At 45.7% G+C, this 8742-nt stretch overlaps 1 long non-coding RNA gene across 3 annotated transcripts in view; it reads right to left on the minus strand.

Annotated features, from left to right (window-relative positions):
• Positions 1–215: 215 nt before the first annotated feature.
• LOC144167836 (uncharacterized) overlaps positions 216–8742 on the minus strand; it is a 25477-nt gene continuing 16950 nt past the window's right edge. For all 3 annotated transcript variants that reach the window (XR_013322143.1, XR_013322142.1, XR_013322141.1), the window contains one exon: positions 216–487. This is a non-coding gene — a long non-coding RNA (uncharacterized LOC144167836). The remainder of the gene's footprint in view (positions 488–8742) is intronic.

The raw sequence follows: 8742 nt of genomic DNA on the forward strand, positions 1-8742 counted from the left end.
CATTTTGCTAGAGCACAATAAAACACAAATTATGTATGTTATACACGCAGGCACGAGTACTCGTAACAACTTAATGTGGCACGCGCCGCCACAACGAAATGAGGGGAAGCATGCAAGGGCTCTGTCCCAATCAGTGTTAGAGAGGAAATTTGATTTTTTTTTTTTTTGATAACGCAGTGCAGTTATTTGTTGGCTGCAGAGCATCACACGTGGAGTAGTATTGGCAGATTTTTATTTTAGACTGATGGTTTGCTTTTACCGTGACAAGATTGCGTGAGTTTGTTTGGTTTCTGGTATGAATATGCATTCTGTTCAAACAAAATTTCAGTTGCGAGTTCAGTGCTGTGCCGTCATTCTTCTTTCTTTTGTTTGTTTTTTTGTCATGAATCTGATCCAACTTGCCAAACTTGCCGTCCTTTTTCAAACGGGCTCACAACTTCTTGGCACGACGATGACCCTGCGCAAAAGAATTGCACGTGTGCACCACCTGCATAGAAAAACAGCAGAGCATGACAGAGGGTACTATATATAATGGTAAAAATTAAAACTCTGTGTGAGCAACAATCAAAAACAATATTATTCATCTAGACACAATTAACCAATATATTTACCCATCAATAATGATGATGGTTGGTTTTTTTTTGGCGCAAGGCCGACTACGGGCAAAGAGCGCCAAGGAAAAGTTGTTTTATGAGGACGAGATGATTCAACTAAACATTCAACTAAAAATATACGTGAAATGACACAAAAGACAATGTAGATGACTGGTGTACAGGGCCAGGGTGTCAATATGCATGGTAAGTAATGAGGTGTAAAAACTCGACATCGCTAAGAAACTTAAAAGTACGCTTGTGGGTGATTATGGGGTCGTCCAAAAAGTACGATGGGTGTAGTGGAATGTGCTGTCTGTATAGTTGTGAGAAGTGTCTGTGTCGTGTTGTTTACAGTGCCTCTCCGCACCTGCTGCACAGAGGTCTTGGAGATCCAGTGAGAAGGTGCGAGTGCGTTGCATGTGTGTTGCATGTGTGTGCCCTATCCGTAATCTAGCCAAGGCGACTTCTGTGTATCTGTTGCGTGTGTCGGTGGTGTATGGTCCCAAGTGTGGTTTTATTACGTGTAACTTGTTGTCTGTTTGTTCACTCCAGAGTGTTTGCCATGTTTTGTGAAGTTGTTGTCTGATGTGTGGCTTCACGTCGGTGTAGGGTCATGTGGTTATGTCTACTGTATTCAAGAGTGTAGCAGCAGCAGCCATTCGATCCGCAGCTTCGTTCCCGGCTATACCACAGTGGCCAGGGACCCAGCAAAGGACCAGTTCAAATTTGTGGACATACACCAACATAATACCCTTGACGATCAGATTGACATTGTGGTTTTTGAAAGACTGTTGACGACAATACCCACACAACACTGAGGGAATCTGTGTAGATAATGGATTGTGGGATGTTGCTTTGAAGTATATGATTAACAACAAGAAGTACACCATAAGCCTCTGCCGTAAAGATACCAGTATAACTATTCAGAGTTTTAGTGACATTAAGGCCGGGTCCATGTGCAGCGCAGGACACAGAGGTAGCAGTTTTAGAGGTGTCCGTATAAAATTCAGAATACTGATACTTCTGCTGCAAATACAAGAAGTGCTGCAGAAGTGCACATCTGGGAATCGGTTTTTATCTATATGTGTGAAAGATGTGTCGCATGATACAGGGCGGAGATGCCATGGTGCTATAAAATCTGTTACGGAAGTTTGGGTGGTATCTAAAAAGGATACAGAAAGCTCTGACGCTTCCTCTCTAACTCTGTAAGAGAAGGGCGCAGAGAACGATGGTCAATTTAGCAGGAGTTCAGTCATGGAGGTATCATAAAAAAACTCATTTAAAAGGATGGTGAGGCATGGATGAAATTTTAAAAGCATAAAAAAGATCTGTGTATGCTCGCTGACGTAGGTTCCATTTATTACACTCCACATAGAGGCTTTCGACCGGTCTAGTGCGGAAGGTGCCACATGCCAGGCGAAGCCCCAGATGAAGCACTGGGTCCAGTGTTTTGAGGGATGTTTTAGTTGCAGACCCATAAACAACACTTCCATAGCGCAATCGTGAACCTATCAGGCTAGTAAAAACACGTAAAAGAAGTTGTTTGTGAAGTGTGGGAGAGAACCTAGAGTATAGTCATAGCCTTTAAGCATTTATGTTTTAAGTTGTTTTATATGTGGAATGAATGTGAGCTTTTCGTCAAGGACTACACCTAAAAACTTGTGTTCATTTCTGACTGGAATTAAGACACCATTGAGTTTGATGTCTGGATCCGGCGAAATGCCACGCTTTTTCGAAAACAAAACACAAGTACACTTTACTGGATTAAATTTAAAACCGTTGCTATCTGCCCAGACAGCTAGCTTGTTAACACCAAGCTGGACTTGGCGCTCGCAGATAGACAGGTTACAAGACTTAAAGGATAATTGTATGTCGTCTACATAGATTGAGCAGGACATTGATGGTGGCAATGCCTTTCTGCGTGAATTCGTTTTTACAATAAACAGAGTGCAACTCACAACTTCGCCTTGCGGAATGCCATTTTCTTGCACATGAGCCCTTGAGAGTGCGCTGCCAACTCTCACACGAAATGTTCTTTCGGACAAATAACTAGCAAGAGTGTTCATCATGTTACCCGACATGCCAAAGGACTTCAAATCGCTGAGGATACCATACCGCCAAGCAGTATCATACGCCTTGTGGAGGAAGCCATCTTTTATATATGCCTCTAATGCAACGAGTTGATCGTTGGTAGATCGCCCCGCCCTGAAGCCTGCCTGGCAGCCCTCGAGAAGACCATTGTACTCTAAGAAATACACGAGTCTCCTGTTTATCATCTTCTCGAAGAGCTTACACAGGCAGCTTGTCAGGGCAATATGGGACGATAACTTGCAGGAGAGGAAGGGTCCTTCCTTTCCTTCAGGAACGCCACTACTATGGCCTCCCTCCAAGAGCGTGGAATGTGCCCCAAAAGCCATATTTTGTTGTATAGGTGTAGGAGTGTTTCAAGAGTGTCTAGGTGTAGGTGTTGTGTCATGGTGTATGTAATTGTATCTGCACCTGGAGCTGAAGGTTTACATGTGCTCAGGGCAGCCTTCAACTCGTACAGTGTAAATTCAGAATTGTAACCGCATTTTGACTTATTGTCACGGAGGGACTTCTTTTCACAAGCGGTTTTGTGTTTCAGGAAAGTGTTTGTGTAGTGTGCTGAACTGGAAACGTGTTGGAAGTGTTATGCAAGTGTGTTAGCCTGATCTTCGAGCGTGTCCCCTGTTGTGCTGACCAGGGGCAGGCTGTGTGTATGTTGTCCTTTAAGTTCACATATTCTTGTCCATACCTTGTATGTGTCTGTGTATGAGTTAATGGATGTAAGGAAGGTGCGCCAACTCTCCCTCTTTGCCTCACGGCGCACATGCTTTACCAAGTGCCTTCGCCCTTTTAATGATACAAGGTTATTGGATGTGGGGTACCGACGGAGGATACCCCACGCCTTGTTCTGGGCCTCCCGCGCCCGCCTACAGTCCTCATTCCACCACGGCCTCCTCTGGTTGTGCGGGGCACCGGAGCCATGAGGAATGGACCTTTCGGCGGTGTCGAGGATGTGCGCCGTGATGAGTTGGGCTGCTTCCTCCATGTGGATGTGTGGTGTACTTTAGATGTTTCTGTGAATGTACTCCAGTTCGCTCTTCCCTCACTGAACCTTTTACGAGAAGGGGAAGTGTTTGTGCCTTTGCCTATGTATTCGAATTTGGTGGGAAAGTGGTCACTACTATATAAGTTTGTGTCCACGTGCCACTCAAGAAATGGGAAAAGAACTGCAGAGCCAATAGCCAAGTCAAGATGTGAGTAACTGTTTTGTCCTATGTTATAATATGTAGCTTGGTTTTTGTTAAAAAAGCATGCTCCCGATGATGTTAGGAAGTTTTCAATGAGGCGACCTCGGGCATCTGCATTGAGGTCGCCTAAGTAAGACCAAGTATGGTTCAGGTAGTTCATCTATCAGGGCCTCAAAATCAGTGTTCGATAGTTGGTAATCCGGAGGTATGTAAAGGGAGCATACCGTTATTAACCTATTATATAAATTATTGTTCGAACCGCGACAGCTGGTAAACAGACTGGGCCTAAAAATCAGTGTTCTCAAAATCAGTGCCTCAAAATCAGTGTTCGATAGTTGGTAATCCGGAGGTATGTAAAGGGAGCATACCGTTATTAACCTATTATATAAATTATTGTTCGAACCGCGACAGCTGGTAAACAGACTGGGAGCCCATCCGCCGGAGCTTGACCTGGGCTCCGACGGCCACCGTTTGAGGTTTCTGCCCTTCACCTCACAACTCCTAGACACGGTAGATTACAGCACGAGTATGGGGGCTCGGGGTCCACGGTGTTGCCAATACCGTCACCAAGATTACTCAAGGTGCCCCGAGCGGGGTATTTACCCATTAAATGCAGGCACAAATGATGGCACAGAGCAACACTGAATTTCCCTCAGATTATTATCCTAGGTTCCTTTCCCATAAGTAATGTGGCAAGCTGCCACAGACTCATTAACCAGCAGCATTTAGCACCTCGTGCTCATGCTGATGTGGCAAGTTGCTTTTATGAAGTAATTACACGACAAATAAACTAAAAAGAAGGAAAAAACTAGTCTTGTCTGTAAGGGTATGAGTGAAAAGTTATGTTTGTATGAGGGTTAATTGTGCTTGTAACAAGGCCATGGTCCACTCATAGAGGGGGCATGCGAGTGCGTGGCCAATGAGATTTGTAAACGTGAAGCATGCGCGTAAAGTTATAAGGGCGGTGCACGTGTCACGTCTTCTGCTAGCTCTCTGCCCCAGCGCTTGGCAAGCGTTCGCCCTTATGGTTTTTTTTTTGTTTCGTAGTGCAAAGCAGCTGATATACAAAGTCTGTCTCCCGCTTGTTGAATGAGCAAACATTTTGTTTGGAAGAGCAAGCTTAGTATGCACACTGCATCAAGGTTCAGCTGCTTTTTCTGTTATCAAAAGTGGCCAGTTGGTGCGAGTAGTACATGGAAAACATGCAACTCACTAACAAGGGTGCAGACTTTTGCAGAATTCCACTGTTAAGGACGAATTATTCTGGTGAGCATATTTTTGGTGGTGCTAGCTCAGAAACGCAGGATGCCTAGAGTACCTGAGGACGAAAGGCTCTGCATAGTGTAGCTACGGGCTGTCTCTGCCTTGGTAAACAGGCCACTTAAAATGGTTAACCGAATTATTTACACCTTCAAGGATGAACACCGAATCAAGGACTCCTCTCACAAACCAAGGCCACGTTTGGCCTATAAACCTGCTTTTTTTTTTCCAGATGGCTCCATGACTGTAATGTTCTGTGCTGAGAGAAGTGCTTTGGCCTTTTCTTTTTGTTTGCACAAGTCTGCATTCTTTTTTTGTGTTTTACACAGCATGAATGGTGCCAACGCACTAGCTTCGCATTATCAAGTATTGTTTCAAGTTTTAGTCCCCATATACCCTTCGTCGCAAAATACAGTGGAACGCCGATGATACGTCCCCCGGTCTTCTCAAGACGGATCACTGCGGTACCGGGGGTGCACACAGTCCGCTTGATATGACGGGCCCTGGTGGGGATAGACCGGCCTTTTTCCCATCCTTTACACCACTTCGTCACCTCGTCCCAACATTTCTTTATTCTTAACCCCCTCTGACACTACTTTATTAGCAAAGGTCCACATGGGGGCCAGACCACTTGCTGAACAGACGCAAGCAAGCAGGCGGGTTCTGGCAAGTGGGAGTAAACCTTCAACACCCCCATGCGGCAGCAGAATGCCGACGTGCCAACCGCAAGAAGTCAAAGTCCAGGTGGCCGGTGGACCGCGAAAACACATACGAAGCGAACCCCACGACAATGACTGCACACCCGCTTTCTTCGCCTGCTCGATTCAAGTTTCTTCCTTTAACGGCGCTCTCTCCACCCTTATCTCTGCTTATCAGTGTCTTTCCGGACTTTGCAAACTTTTGTTGGCTTTGCTGGGATGCGTTGGGATTTTTGCTTGGCTGCGGTCGTCGAGGGGGGGGGGCGGGGAGGTTGTGGGGACTTTTGTTTCCTTACACCTCGTCCACACAGATTTTGGCGAGCTGGGAGCTGCCATTCCGGGCAGCCGACACGTCACGTGAGTTGTGACCTCTTCATGACCCCAACCAACGCGCCAAAACCGGCTCGCTGTGAACGTGTGTGTGTACGAGGGCTCGAGGGAAGGAGGACCAGCTCAGCCCCTTCCTTCACACCACCCTCTCCCTGACCCGGGGGAGACACGTGAGCATTCTGCCCGGAATCAGCTGGGTGATTCGGCCGGTGTTGATTGGTTCGGGAGTGCCCACTCCCAATGGCCCGATGACTGAGAACGCACTTGGCTCCATGGGACTCTGCTCGAGATTCAGTCCTGACCGGTTGCAAGGGAAGCCCCCTCTTCCCACAGCTGCAATGACAGATATCAGAGTCTGAGTCCCTGATCTTGAGATCAGGGACTCAGCCTTGAGATAAAGGCAGTGCTGTTTATGGATGAAAGCATCTTTGACATACAACTCAAAGGCTACTAGCTGGTCAGTTGTGCTTTGGCCTGATCGAAAACCCGCCTGACAACTGTCCAGGATGCCGTTATATTCAAGAAAATACATTAGCCTCTTATTTACCATTTTTTCGAAATGCTTTCCTAGGCAACTAGTCAGAGCTATTGGTTGGTAACTGATAGGTACTGAGGTATCTCTCCCCTCTTTTAATATGGCAACTACAACTGCTTCTCTCTAAGCCCTCGGAAAGTATCCGTCTGCCCATTTTTATTAAATAAGTGCAGAAGTGTTTGGTAGGGTTGCCACCTTTCCCCGAGAAAAAAAAAACGGCCCTTTGGGGGGGGGGGGGGGGGGGGGGGGCGTGGTATAGAATATTTAATTTGTGTTGAAAAAAAAAACGCCATGTTTTTGACATGCGGCGCCATTTATTGTAGCGCTTTCTTTGAGAGAAATCAACATAACCTTTGTACTGAAAGTGATTGAGAGCTTGGTTATTGCTCTGTAGGGTCATTTCAGATAAGATCGAACAAAGCATGGCTGGTCGACCTCTTCAATTCGCTTGAATTTTTTTTACCTCATTCCCGCATGTATGTAATGTGCGGATTCACAAATATTTTCGGCTGAAAAAATTTTGGCCGACTGAAAAAAAATTTGGAACCCACCCGCATGGACCCCGGCCGCTACCTGCCCATGCGCCGTGGCCAAATTTAGCGACGTCTAGCAAAAAATATACTAATCAAGCGGGAATGGTAATTTTTATGCTTAATCTACGCCTGGTCTACATTTCGCGCCCAAAATATCGTTGGCTAGAAGAACATATATTTTTTGTAATAAATTTCCAAATCTTGCTCAGAGCGCAATTTGTTGTGTACTTTGCGGGCCAGTGTTATCGTAAGTAATGGAGCTAGAGTGTTAAAATTTGAGTGAGGGCTGCTCCTGGCAAGCACAAATAAGGGCCGTAAATATCGTGTCTGTGCACACTACGATTAAAAAGTAAATGGCACACAATTGTGAAAAAAAAACTAAAACACTCCGAGTTCAGAGGCTTATTAAAAAAAAAACACTTCTTCGATTTTGCTGAAATTCTCCCCAGATGTTAACCTGTGAATGTACTTCAATGATCATTAAAAACATGTTGCATCATTTTGTTCCTACAGCGCGAGAAAAAAGCCTGGTCGGCCAGGTCTTCACAAGATCCTGAGACACGCAACAGTGAGAGCAACTTCCAGTGAATGTGCAGACGTTTGATAATTTTTTTGTACCAAAGGCAAACTGTTACTTATTGATAGTATTACAGAGAATTCAGAAGCAAAACTGAAATTTTTATGTGAATTTTGGAACGAAAATAAACAATCTGCGCACCGCTAAACGTGTACTCTTCGAAGAAAAAACGAAGGAACTCCAGATTCACGCGCATTTAAAAAAAAAACGCTTCTTCGAGTTTAATGAAGCATTCCACAGATATTTTCCTCTAAACGTACTTGTGTGAGCCCTAGAAATATCGTGCGTCATTCTAAGCACAGCGCGGATACAGTTGTGCGGTGGCGAAACCGCTGCAATGTATGGTGGTATAACGCGCAATGAAGGTTTTCGGGTCTATTTTTATAGCTTCCTCTAGATTTCCCCAACCGCGGTCACTCTTTGTCTTACATTATCAACGCTCTTTTTTTGTGCGCACTGCTGCCGTGATGCGCTGTATTTAGTTCATAAGATCACCTATTTGACAAGGTGCACGCAGTCTTGTTTTTTAACTCGCCTGGACGTAACTTTCGTTCGCCTGAAATCAAAGGTTCAACGGAAGCCCGTCCGGTCGGCAGCACACATGGCAAGTATTAAAAACGGACATCGGCCACACACGACCCCGGCGCGGGTAACGTCTCCAGGTAGCACGCCCCTCTTCGGTCCTTCTCCAGACACACTGGTTCAATTACCAAATTAGCGACCACACAGGAAGGCAAACGCCCTTGAGCCCGGTGGGGTCCGGGACGACACATGTGGGATCTTCATTTTTTTGTTTGAGTCGAGTGTTTTTTGGGCTTTTTCAACCGTATGCGGCGGCGGGGACTTGGCTGACAGAAAGAGCGAAAGAGGGGACTGGAAGAAAAGGGGCTGCATGCGTTCGAACGGTTACAAGTTTTCTGTTCTGTCACATTGGGAGAGTG

This window comes from Haemaphysalis longicornis, unplaced genomic scaffold (genome assembly GCF_048455015.1).
Source record: "Haemaphysalis longicornis isolate Haplotype H1 unplaced genomic scaffold, Haemaphysalis longicornis Haplotype H1 scaffold_1, whole genome shotgun sequence".
Classification (NCBI taxonomy): Eukaryota; Metazoa; Arthropoda; class Arachnida; order Ixodida; family Ixodidae; genus Haemaphysalis; species Haemaphysalis longicornis.